The 13,002-nt window shown below is 43.1% G+C and overlaps 1 protein-coding gene across 1 annotated transcript in view; it reads left to right on the top strand.

The window, feature by feature from the left end:
* The window catches only part of LOC104960179 (adenylate cyclase type 9-like), a 54,988-nt gene that overhangs the window by 3,878 nt on the left and 38,108 nt on the right, over nt 1–13,002 (top strand). The gene's annotated exons all lie outside the window — the stretch shown is intronic.

The raw sequence follows: 13,002 nt of genomic DNA, 5'->3' as shown, positions 1-13,002 counted from the left end.
ATGGTCTGGCAAGGATTTGAGTCTAACACAAGTGCCCTCTGTGGTGTGAGTATTATGTGACTGTATCATCGACAGACTCCATCTTCCTTCCACACCACCCTGTCTCTGTTCTGTTCTCCTGTTCAATTACATTGCCTTCCAGACATCCTCAATGTGTCCTGTTGTCCTAACCTCGCTCTGAACTCCAGGAAATGCTTTACAATTTAATGTAACTGTTGCCTCCTGTAATAGAGAGTTTCCTGCAGCTGTATGTTCAGCTCTAACATCTAACCTTTTCCTTGTCTCTAAACTGCTTGACTGCAGCTTTTATTTGATACATTTATGCAAATCGCCCCAAAGTAACTGAATGTTGGCCTAATGGCTCTTTTCATCATGCAATGCTTGCCGATCCATTATCAGCTATAGTAGAAGTAAAAGTGACTGTTTCTGAATATGGACGCGCAAATGGTGTGCATCTGCTGTTTTGAATTAGCATTTCAGTTCATATATCACATTTGTTCCTTGGAGGTTGGAGGCTGCATGTCGTATTTTGCCCAGTGCAAATCAGGCTCAAGTAATTATGAACTGAAATTCACTCAAGACACCAATTTAGATGTACATATTTATACTTTATGCACATATACTTGCTTTTTTTATACATGCGGATTCTGTACAGATTTCCTATATATTTTCCCTGAAAACCTGTGCTATGAACTGTCAAGGAAAAATCTGGAGCGGAGTGGCCTTTTGTTTACTAGCCAGCAGGAGTGATTAATGGGCCTGCATTTCCCCCTCATCTGTTAGATTAATGAGAGACGAGCACTCTTGCTCTTGTCTACTTTTTTTATGCGTGAAGATAAATGTGTTACTCACATTGTTATCACCTCACCTTGCCTCCCCCTTCTTCTACTCTTTCTCCTAGACTCTTTTCTTGCCTCAATCATGTATTGAGTTCCCTCCTAAGATTGATCCTTTCCCTCTAGATCTGCTCTACCAGTGAGAGTGTTGGCTGTCAGGAGAGAGCTGTGCTCCAGTGTTGTAAAAATCCCTGTCTGGCGCAGTCTGTGTTAATCACTTGGTACCATTGAAGCCAGGCATGGACCCTGGCTGGGGCTGGTCCCTGTTGCCTCACTCAAATTGCTTTGACCCAGGCACTGATTGTTGTGCAGCTGTCTTGTATTTTGTATGCTCTTTTAGAGTAATTGTGATAATTTACCTTTTACAGTTGAACTATAACCTCAGATTGAGGCTATATACTCAGTGTTTTGTGTAACCCTGTTGGTTGGCGCATATGTTTAAAAGTGTATAATTCCTTATTTCTTATTTACAGCCTTCCAGTGTAAATATATGCTATTAGTGGCTGACTGTAGCAGGGGTTTACTTGCGGTTCAGCCACGTCTGGTCAGTAAGGTGTTGCAGCTGCATCCTGTTCGCTCCTGAGGACTGATCCGGGGTCTGTGGTTTTAGTAACAAATGGAGATGTTGTGGCTTGTTTTACATCCAGCTGAGTGATAGCTGGTGTTTTAGGTTAAGTAAATCCCTTTGTCGACATGTCAGATTATTTTGAGGGCTCTAACTAATGTTTATTTTCATCAACAATTAATTTGAATTGGTTATTTTTGTATTCATATATTAATTGCTTAGTCTATATAATGTCAGATAACAGTGCCTAGTAGTTTCTCAAAGGCAAAGCTGATGTTGTTAATGGTATAGGAAAACAACAAAACAATGCTTTTTGTAAACTATAACCAAAGGAATATTTGGCGTTTTTGCTTGATAGATCATTTTAAAGATGGCATACAAAATATACACAACTGTTTATTTCCTTGACGGTAAATCTGCTGAATAAAATAAATGGTTGGTTGTAGCCCCTCCTAAACTACAACACGGCTGGTTTAAAGGATACACTGGGATTATCTGAATAAGCCCTTCTGTGCACAGCTCTTTAAGTGTGTCTATAAGGTGCTGCACATGCTGTTTTTGTAAGTATTTCCTTACTGGAAATGGGAGCTATATTTGGATCCATTTCCCTGGAAAGTTCCTGTTTATGTCCTTCCTTTTGTGCGTAATTCAGAATGATTGCACATTCGGAGGAGACTGTGAGTGTGGCCCTATTATCTGTCTGCTGCTGACAGTATCACCACAGAGCCAGAGATGGTTCAATCTGCATCTGTTTCCAGGGGAAATTAAATTGTTTGTATGCTCATGTTGCCTAAGGGATGTGTGTGTTACAATTACATGAGAGAAAATGGTATTATAAGAGTCATTAGCAATTATTGTTTTAATTTGTTACATTACAGTGGAAGCACAGTCTTACAACAGCTGCTTCTGTATCTCGACTTCCATGCTAATACTGCTTCAGTGACTTAGTGGCACTTTGTATCGGCTTTATTTTATATAATAACAACAGTGTACTGTATTGAATGAAAATATGAAAGAAAATCTTGTAGTGACTGCAGAGAATTTTATCCGCCATCCCCAACATTACTGTTTTGGTTCACTTTCACATCTCTCACGTCTAGTTTTTGGCCGCTACAGGCAGCTGCCTTCAGGGAAAAAACAACAACAAAAACACTGTACATTACTTACTCACCAAACAGCAGGCCCTGTTAGTTGGTGGCTGGTAAACACAGTGGAACAAAGGGCAGTTTAAAAGTCAGATATTTCCCTCTGGTGTTACAGATCTAAAAGAGAGAGAATATTTAATCCACATCTCCACATGAATGCAAATGCTGCTCCGTCATTGCGGAGGGAAAATATGTCATCGTCACATCACTGCCATGAGTATGCAAACAAAATCAGTTATGCAGGTTTAAAAAAGTATCTTCATGATTTTTAAGTCTTCCTGTTTATGCATCTTCCTCTTCTATCCTGCTGTGAATCTTCCAGGCTGTTGCTGTAAAGGTCCTTACACACCAAGCCGATTTTCGGCGTGGATAGATGTCGGCCCGTCAATGAGCGTCGTGTCGCCCTACTCAGATTGGTGTGTACTGCACCGTTGTGTCTTTTCGACCGTGCCGACACCTTCTCCCGCCGATTAGACATGTTGAATCGGGACGCTGTCGGCCAAAGGCCGTCGGTCAAAGAAATCACTCTGATTGGCTGTTCAGCTTAGCGAATCAGTGCATGAGAAGCGAAACGGAAGTGAGGGACCCAAACAAACTATTAGGCAAATCTGAGATTTTATTTAACTCCAGCTCTCGACACAGGTTCGGGGAAGCCCCATGAACTTCTCGTTGTAGAGTGAAAATGGAACGCACACGCTATTTGTTGTTTGTTTATGTCACGCAGTCTTTTCTTCTTCTCTCGGTGTACCTGGTGATGAATATGGCCGTAATATTTCACGGTTTTGGTTAGGAGAGCCATTTGTGATTTTGGGAGACTCGCATGCACACTAACACATCCCTTCCTTTACCACGGGAATGCTAATTCAACAGTATTGGCCTGAGTATTGGAGTATTGGCCTGAGGCATCTATAATAGAGGCTATCTATGACCTTCAAAAACTATAAATTAGGCATTTTGTTGTAACAGTTAAAGATGTAGGGATGAAGAAATTAAACCACGACAGAACTAGACAGAGGAAGTAGATTAACTGCCCTTAACTGTGGTCCTATTCTGTCGTCTGAGACTCGGTTTATGTCCAATGGGTGGTGTCACTAAAAAGTAGCACTGCAGCATCTTTCCTAAACCACCATTACATTAAGTCTCCATGTAACTGGACCTCATTGTTGAGCTCAAGTGTGGACCCCATGCAGAAAAAAGGAGGTGGTGTACATTTAAGCCTCAGGATTTCACACCAAAATTGCTGTGAGTGAGTGTGTGTTGGCATTCTGTCAGTCTACACACTGCTGTACTTGACAAAAGTTAAACGGTTTGGCTTTTTCACCCTAATATATACACAGCTGTCTTCTCACTCTGCCAAAAAAATCCAAAACCTGGCATAATTTTTTGTCCAGACTCTTGAGTCCAAATCAGTATGCACACGCAGCATTTAGCTCTATTGTAGAGAGACAGAGGGAGTCGATGGTGAAGTGGAGTGGCTTACAAGGAGGGGGTAAGGAGGGGCAGACATAGAGCAAGAGTATGCTTAGGCTGTGGAGGCAGCTGTTGGGATGATTTATGAAACCAATGGTAAATAGATCATGGGATTACTATTACACAACATACTGCGTTCTCTAGGTGCCCTTTCAACTGAAGTATGAGAGGGGAACGTTGCTCTTCAGAGGCCACAAGGGGCAAAGACTGCCAGGGGGACTCTAAACTGCTATATTATATTACAGTCACCGGGTCCTGCCTAAAACACCTCGGCTCTGCATGGTAAAGTACAGCTCTGTTGGGAGGCTAATGGCATAATATATCACACTATTGTCCTGTACTGCACATTTTTGTTCAACACAGCAAGGCATTGTAGCCTGCAGTAATGCAGTCTCATCATTTATCATCTTTGGCCTTATCACACTGAGCAAGTCTGCAGAGCTTCAGGATCCCCTGTCATGCTCTGCAAACATGCAGCCATTGTGGCAAGGTTAGTGAAGGTCTACGCTGTTGTGATTAAATGGATTTTATAGCTGCAGTCATTTAAGGTTATCTGCTGTGTTACACTGTTACTCAGCAGGATTGGGCTACCTGCACTTGTTCAGGAAGACTGTGCAGCAACGGCATGCTGCTTTAACCCAGCAGCAAAAATAGCTTTTTACTCAGGTGGTGTAGTTCTCTGGATCAAGAGCAGTAAAAGCAATACAAATATTTATTCTGCAAATAATCTTCCGCCTTGCTCAGAGAGCTATTTCTCTGAACAGCTATGTTTGCTGTTGTGCTTCTCTAACTCCTGTCAGGAGACCTTGCACCTCTCAGTACCCCCAGTACACAGCTATCCGATTGCCTCAATGGTAGTGTGTCTTGTCTCTATCTACTCTGACATGCTGAGCCTGCAGAACATACTCACTTCAAAAATGTAAACAACAAATAAATTGCTAACTTGTTTGATAATTACTTAGTTTCAGTCATTTATCAGGCAAAAAACACAAAAACATGTAAGATTTATTTTTTGTTTAACTGGCTTCATTAACATAATTCTAACTCTGACTACTCTGTAAGTCACATACTCTATTATAAATTGTTATCAAGAAAACATGTATTAGTCTGTTGTGTGGAAGTGGTTATGTGGCAGATATTGACTTTTTTGTATATTTAGCTCATATTTCAGACGGATCATAAGTAGCTGATCATGGATGTTGATCCAATACATAATGTTTTAGTTCTGGGTTTCTTTTTATAATCACATTTCAACGTTTTTAGTTAGTTTCACTGTTTTTCTTATTATATAGTATTTGGATTTAAAATGTTTATCCTGCTCCAGAATAGAAGAGGCATACAAACATAAATACCAATAGAATTGGACTATTTTCATTGCCTTAAAACCCAATTTACAGTATCAGAGATGTCATATCTTGATATGCTTTAATCTGAGTTTGTAAAATAATCTTCTTGCTGCTCTCTCCTAGCAAACAGCAAACCAATCTGGAATACATTGTAGTAGTTTTCACATATTCAAATTAGCTGAACATATCTGCTTGTGGATTTTATTCAAACGTAACATACTCTCCTGCACACAAAAAAAAAGAGAAAAGAAACAAAAATTGTAAGAGAAAAATAAACACGAGTGGGAGAGAAAGATTTATATAGTTGCACCTCATGGTTCATCTTATCACCATTGCGTAGTTCCACCTGGCTCAGAGTCTCAACACTAGCCACAACAAAGCACACGGGAAAAGACGTTCCCCCTTGGCGGCAGCATCACACACACACACACACACACACACACACACACACACACACACACACACACACACACACACACACACACACACACACACACACACACACACACACACACACACACACACACACACACACACACACACACACACACCACACCACACCAACACCACACACACACACACACACACACACACACACACACACACACACACACACACACACACAATTACAGCACTTTGCATTCAAGTACACTAAATGCTAACACCTTAACATTCACTCAATTGTCTGTGTGGGTGTGTGGGCGTGTGTGTGTGTGTGTGTGTGTGATAAATGGCTGTGTGAAATATGAATGAGGGAAGTTGACAGGTACTGCTACTGCACTCAGTGTGCACGGATTGACTAAGCTTGTTTGTGCGTGTTAGTTTGTGCACTGTACAGTAAAAGTGTGGACTCCTCTATTCTTTTAGTGGCCTATATTTGTGTCTTTTAAAGCTGCATGCCTAAGTATTTTAATAATGTGAGTGCAGGCTGGGAACTGTATTTTAGGGTGTCTTAGACCAGCTGTGAGAATGAGGAAGTATTTCAGAATTTCCTGCACACCCTCTCTCTCTTTCTCAGTTTTGTATTCAGTATAGCAAGACACTCTTAAGTTACGTAATTTTATTTGGCTCACTTCTGACTTTTTATTCTCTATATCTCCTATTCACTCTTCTATTATCTTTTCTTAAGCTGTACCTGTACCCGTACAGCTATAGCTTGACTGAAAGCTGATGGCAATATTATATTGGATTAAAACATATATTTATTTTTTGATTAAATCATTTTAAGCTATAAACAGAACACAAACAAACATTTATTAAGGATCGTTTACTTTTGGTTGATTACTTTAGGACATTCTTTGAGTTGTAAAATATAATGGGATGTACTGGTGAAACCATTTCCACATTACCACAAAAATATCTTGCCTAATCTGGCATTTCTCTACTGAAATGTCATGTTACTTATTGGCTGACATCACTACTGATATATCTGCTATGAGGTAATATCAGTAGGTATGGTTGGCTCCTAGTTGTGTGAACCACCTTATCTGCCTTAGGCTAAGCTCCAGCAGCTTCTCCATCCACTTTATAACCCAAGGAATCCCCATGCTGTCACTCAAAAGCCACTGCTGACATGCTATATGTGTGTGCTAAGTGATATATTCCCAGCAGGGGTCATCCCCCATCCTTTTATCACTTTCAATCTCTTTTTGTGTCACTTCTCCTTACTGCCTCCCTGTCCCCTGATGGGCAGTCCTATAAACGAGTGAGTGGATGCACTCAGAGAGGAGAAATTAGCAGTACAATTGTCTGGGAATAGTAGTTGAAGCTGCAGCAGGAAAGTTATCTTGCTCTGTTTTGCGTGACACCAACCTATGAGGCTGTAGGCATTTCATAATTGTCATGGGATGTAACCTAGGTCTGGTCCGTTTAGCAAAGTAACATCATTTACACAATAACATTTAATATAAGTGAATAGAATAGATCACTTTTGAAAATTGCATGATGACAATCGATTAAAAACATTTTTTGTATTAATCAAGTTTAAAATGCTAGGAAGTATTTGTATTTTCTGGGTGGATAAAACAAGAGAGAAATCAGGGTGTTTTACTTTTCTATAGAATGATTTCTGAATTATCCAACCAAGTTAATCATAAGCCTTAACGTATTTGCGTTTAAAGCCCTAAAGATCTTATGTCATGGCAGGGCCGGCCCTGACCAATTTGCTGTCCTAGGCAAGATTTTAGCTAGCATTCGGATGAGGTTGTATGGGAACAGGATTTGACAAAGGAGAGGACGATGAGATGGAAGGTGAATTTGAGCTTTCGGAATGATGTCAGCAGTGGCTATTCTTTGCAGAGAGGAGCCCTTAACGACAATGTGGTGATGAGGACAACAAGTATCGTCGTGGAATCAAAAGAACAGGGATGGCAAGAGAAAATAGACAGTGAGTTACAGTGAGATTGACAAAACGGGGAGAAGATACAGGCCACTGAGCAAAGGGTCGAGGAGGGGGGGTGGGGGTAACAGATTTTGGAGGGGTGTTAACTGTGAGCCTGTCTATTGTTCTTTCAACAGACCATAGCAGCCTGGAACTGTCAGGGATGGAAAGATCGAAGACTCAGAATTCAAAATGAGTGCAGAGTATATGCAAGACAGACGGAGCCAGGCGAGAGTTTAAGACTTTGGAGAGATGTCAAGTGTTTCTATTCTCGTTTGGAGTGAGCCCAAATGGGGCCGGATTGCAGCCAGGAAAAAAAACAGCAGCCAAATATGTAACTTTAGTTTTGGTGCCACCCTTGTTTACAGCCCTGAGGGGAAGGATATTGACAGATTTCGTTGATTGCAACGGAAAGAGAGGCTTGTGTGGCCGGTTGTTCCGGTACAGTGTGCCTTTGTGTAAGTAGAGAAGTGCTCTAATGAAGTTCACAGTCAAGAAAAGTGTTTTTGTCCCAAACTGAGAGAGCCCAGGTGGTGAGCAAGACTTTCAGTTTATTTACAGCTTATGTAACTCTTGCTGAGAGCTCACTGTGAGTTATCTGGGATATTTGTGAAAAAAACTGTATTGGTTTAGCTGCGCTTCAGTGAGTTTGACGTGTTCATAGCCACGACTTCGGTTTGGTCCAGTTTGATACCTTACACAACAGTTTTGTCTTCCATGCAGAGGCTAGCTTTACTGCAGTGCTTCCCAACCAACATATTTTAAAACCCCTTGAAAAAGCCCATAGGATTATAATATATATTAAAAAGTATTAACATTTTTACTCATAGCACTTGTTATTGTCTGTAGTAAATGGAGCAAAGTGTAAAATCTTGTCTCAATATTATTCATGAGACAGTCAGACATCTCTGCTTGACATTGAGAGGAGCCACTGCCCTAATTTAACACTGTGAATATGTCTGCTCATTTTTTTACATGCCCTTCAATGCCTTACAAGTAACCTGGGCTCAGCATAAGGGAGTAGCTTTTGAAAAGTAAAGAAAAGAAAAATAGAAGGTCAACTGCTGCCTCCCCCCCTCCCACCGGTCCACGGCTCAGGATACACAAAAACTCTGCTTCTCCTTCAGAATCAGAAAGGACAGTGTGATTCCCTTAGCAGTTCCCTATGAAAAATGTATGTGTCTTTCATGATGTCTGACTGAATGGGTTCATTGTTAGACAGCACAAAGACATTCACCACCTCTACCAAACAACTCACAGACTCATTCTAGCCTCCACTTCTCTCGCTCGAATATTTACCGATATCTCTGCAATCCCTACTATCTTTTTGCGAACCATGCCATAATAAAGTCTTCCTAAACAGCCTTTCGTTCAGGACAGGTTTCCTTCTGTTCCTCCTGCCCTCTTCAACCCCCCCGACAGGGACAGGATGTAGAGTGTATCCCAGGAAGGAGACGCAGTGGAGAGAGACGGCGGTGGCTCCTGGCCGGCGGTGCCAGCTGGCATACAGAGATGCCCTGCCTAGCATGCTAGTTTCTCTGCACCATCTGCTCCACTGCCCTCCTGCTCCCATACCTGGCCGTGGAAGGCAAACCTGTCATTATCAGAAGATAAGGCACACGATATGTTTTTGTTTGTTTGTGTGCTGATCCAAGCATATCTGCCAACTTCCCTCTCTGTTGCCCTCTGTGCTTTCGCTGCTTTTAGTAAACCTCCCTGGGACAGCAGCATTATCTGCTAAGTCCCACTTTGGTTGTAAATGGAATTTGAAAGCAAAGGAGAAACTTTGAGATAAATGACCAAACGATTAAATATTTATAGCTACTGTACTTGTTGCATCCATGTGCTTTCTTAAACAGAGTATCTTGCCAATGTATCTTTTTCTGTTGTGTATCTCAAGTTAAAATTAGATTATGGTAATGCCTCCACACTAGCAATAGCTGAGGAGTGGTTATGTTTTCAGGTTGTCCAGTACATCTGTCCTACTCATTTTCGTAAGCGTGATATGAGTTATATAGGACTGCATTGAGGGGATTTCTTTAGAATTTGGTGGTCAAAGGAAAAAGTCACTGTTACCTTCCACCTAATTGTCTGTCCCTTTTTGAAGGCTGATGAAGGATTATGCTGGCAGTTTTTGAAATGACCACTGCAGTCACAAATGATTACATCCAACATTGGGTATAGCCTCTGCAATGAGCCCCTCTTAGCATCGTTCAGAGAGGTGTTCAGGGACAGCTATTGTCCCACAAGAGAGTGGACATGTTATGGAGTGGAGAGAAAGGGAAAAGCAGAGGTGATGGTGTTATTTAGTTGCAAAGTGCTTTTTCTCATGTCAATTTCCTCTGTCCTGAACAAAAGGGCTTGGAGAGGGAGATAATGTGACTGGGCTCTCGTGGGGAAAGGTTACCTATACTGTTCCCCGTCAGCTGATCGCACGAGACAGTATGCTGCAAGTTCCATAATGTCTATAGGCTTCCACTTGTTATGCTACTGAATTAGCCAAGGGTCATCAGCGATGAGAAGAGGCAAACACACAACCTGTATCCAAGATCATCAAGCAGACGTGCACAGACTGAAATGGATAGTCAGAAACACACTCACTCAGCTGAAGATTCCTAACCCACTTGCTTTTAGAGCACATCTGTATTCTGATGATACTGGACACAAGTTGACAGTGGAAACAGCTGCTGGCCCTCACACTTTATCACAGCCAATATTACTAAAAATTACTGCGAGACAACATTGCACTTTCATCTGCCACTAGGTTGAATCACGGACACGAGAGATTCTTCCAGAATCATGAAGAACAGGCCCAAACATCTGCAGACACTTGAACTCACGTTACCCCTCATACAAACAAACACAGATACATTGCTGTCAACCTTTCCAAACCCTGTGGTCGATTTATTATGCTCTTCTCTGGCTGTCAGGAGTCTGTCAGTCTGACCAAAAGAGGTGATCAATCTCTAAAATACTATCTCATTAACCTTTTAAAGGGATCACTATGGATTATTTCTATACATATTAACCATGTTGCTCTTGTCTGAAATCAACCCAGCACCATTTGTATAGGTCAAAGCCCATAAGAGGATGAAGAGGGGTGAAGCTGATTTCCTGTCACCTTCCTTTTGTGTGTTTTTTTTAAGGTTCCGACTCCTTTCTCATATTTAGTGTTGTGTTCCACCTTTTTTCTAGTTTGTATTCATGTCTGGCAACCTGTTTGTAATTATATTTTATTGTTGTGTTTTTTTGGGTGATTATTGTTTCATCCAATACCAATTGTTATTTGCTCTTACTGCCTTTCAACATTTCTCCCTAGTAATGGCTTGCTGCGCACATTATCTAGCTTGAAATACCTCATTATCTTTTCATTACACGAAAATAAAAGCCGGTTCAGTGATTTTTGTTAAGGTGGATTTGTTTCTCTCCCCCGACTAATGCAGATTTGTTATGACTCAGCTGGCACTATTGCTTTTATAGAATATATAGGATTTGCATTAAGTAAAACTCTAAATGTAAAAAGTAATACAGTGTGACTCACATACTTTGGTAGTTGTGTGTGTTTCAGCCCTGAAATGGACATGACTTTCGCTGACTCGGATGTAAGAACCCAGTATTGAAAATAGAAAAATATATATATAAAACATGCGGTAAAGGGAAAACACTGTATTGAGGTAAAGGGATCAGAAGAAAAGAGAAAGCAGAAGAGAGAGTTAAAAGCCATTGACCTGCAAGAAGAACGATAGTTACGGCTGTAACTACGGTTCTATGAGTCCCGGATGACCGCCAGAGGCGGTGCTTTCAGCACTTGATATGTCCATCGCACGCATGCGCAGTTCGAGTACCAATAACAACAAAGTCACCTGTGACCCACGTGACTACGGCTACATAGGCCGGCGTCATTAGTGGATCGGTTCCCAGAATCTTCTCTCGAGCACACAAGAATTCTGAGTGACCGGAAACTCTGGCGGTCATCCGGGACTCATAGAACCGTAGTTACAGCCGTAACTATCATTCTATTTCGTCCCTACTGACCGCCAGAGGTGGTGCTTTCAGCACTGGATGACTATACCAACCATGTCATGAAGAATCCGAACCCTTGCTTACCTAGCTGGAAGCAGCGGAGCTCGGCAACAGGACCACGCCCAAAGGATGGGGAGTGGCGACATTGACCCGGTAGTACCTGGAGAATGTGCTAGACGATGCCCACGATGCCGCAGCGCAGATGGTCTCCAGGGACACCCCTCTCAGGGCAGCCCAAGACGTTGAGATGCTCCTTGTAGAGTGACATCTCACCCCCTGATGGCGGGGGGCGGCCACTGGCCCCATAGGCATGTGAGATTGTATCCACAACCCAGTGGGACAGCCGCAACTGTCGTATATGGGCCGTAGCACCAATATACGCCTCTAGGGCACGCACAGTGCACAGCAACTCAGGCGTGCCGTTCTCCTGTGGGACGTTAAAGCGCGCCAGCTGGATAGGCCGATTGGAGTGGGCTAGTGGAAGCACTTTGGGCAGGAACGCCACGTTCGGCCAGAGGGCAACACCCGAGCCATCGGAGTTCCACCTCAGGCATGTATCGCTCACGGAGAGGGCATGTAGCTCTCCAACTCGTTTTCCCCTGAGATCATGGCAAGCAGAAATGCTGCCTTCAGGGACAGCCACTTAAGCTCCACCTGGGCTAGAGGCTCGAAGGGAGGAGATGACAGGGCATCCAGCACTAGGAGCAATTCCCAAGCCGGAGCCCTCGGGGTGCTAGGGGGATGCTGCCGTAAAGCCCCTCTCAGGAAGAGGGACACCAACCTGTGGCACCCCGCCGTGGCGCCGTCGACCCACTTGTCGAAGTGAACCGCGGTTCCACCGGTGTCGTGTCCGTTTCAAGTCCTCCGCAGCGTCAAACGCCCGGAGGTGAGAGACCAGTGTGACCCTCCCCGCCCGCGCTACCCGCGGTAAGGTAGGGCGTCCTCTGGCCAGTTGTATCCACCGTCGCCAGAGAGTCCCACCCCACGCATGCCGCCCCGTCCCTGGCAAGTCCCAGCACCCAACGGGTCCCCCCCCCACGAGCGTACAAGTTGAACCGACTCCGAAAACCACAACGTCGAACGTGAGTGCCGTGAAAAGTGGGGTTGGACCCCCCGTTCCTTTACACGGCACAAGGAAACCGCGGTACATGCGACCCAAACGGCTGTCGTTAGGGAAGACTAATCCCCGGCAAAGAGTGAGGTGAGACTTAAAATACCGACCGACGAGTAGAAGACG

Source organism: Notothenia coriiceps, unplaced genomic scaffold, assembly GCF_000735185.1.
Source record: "Notothenia coriiceps isolate Sejong01 unplaced genomic scaffold, NC01 NC01_scaffold00031603, whole genome shotgun sequence".
Classification (NCBI taxonomy): domain Eukaryota; kingdom Metazoa; phylum Chordata; class Actinopteri; order Perciformes; family Nototheniidae; genus Notothenia; species Notothenia coriiceps.
Note: the sequence above shows the minus strand (reverse complement) of the source record. Positions and strands in the feature narration are given on the sequence as shown.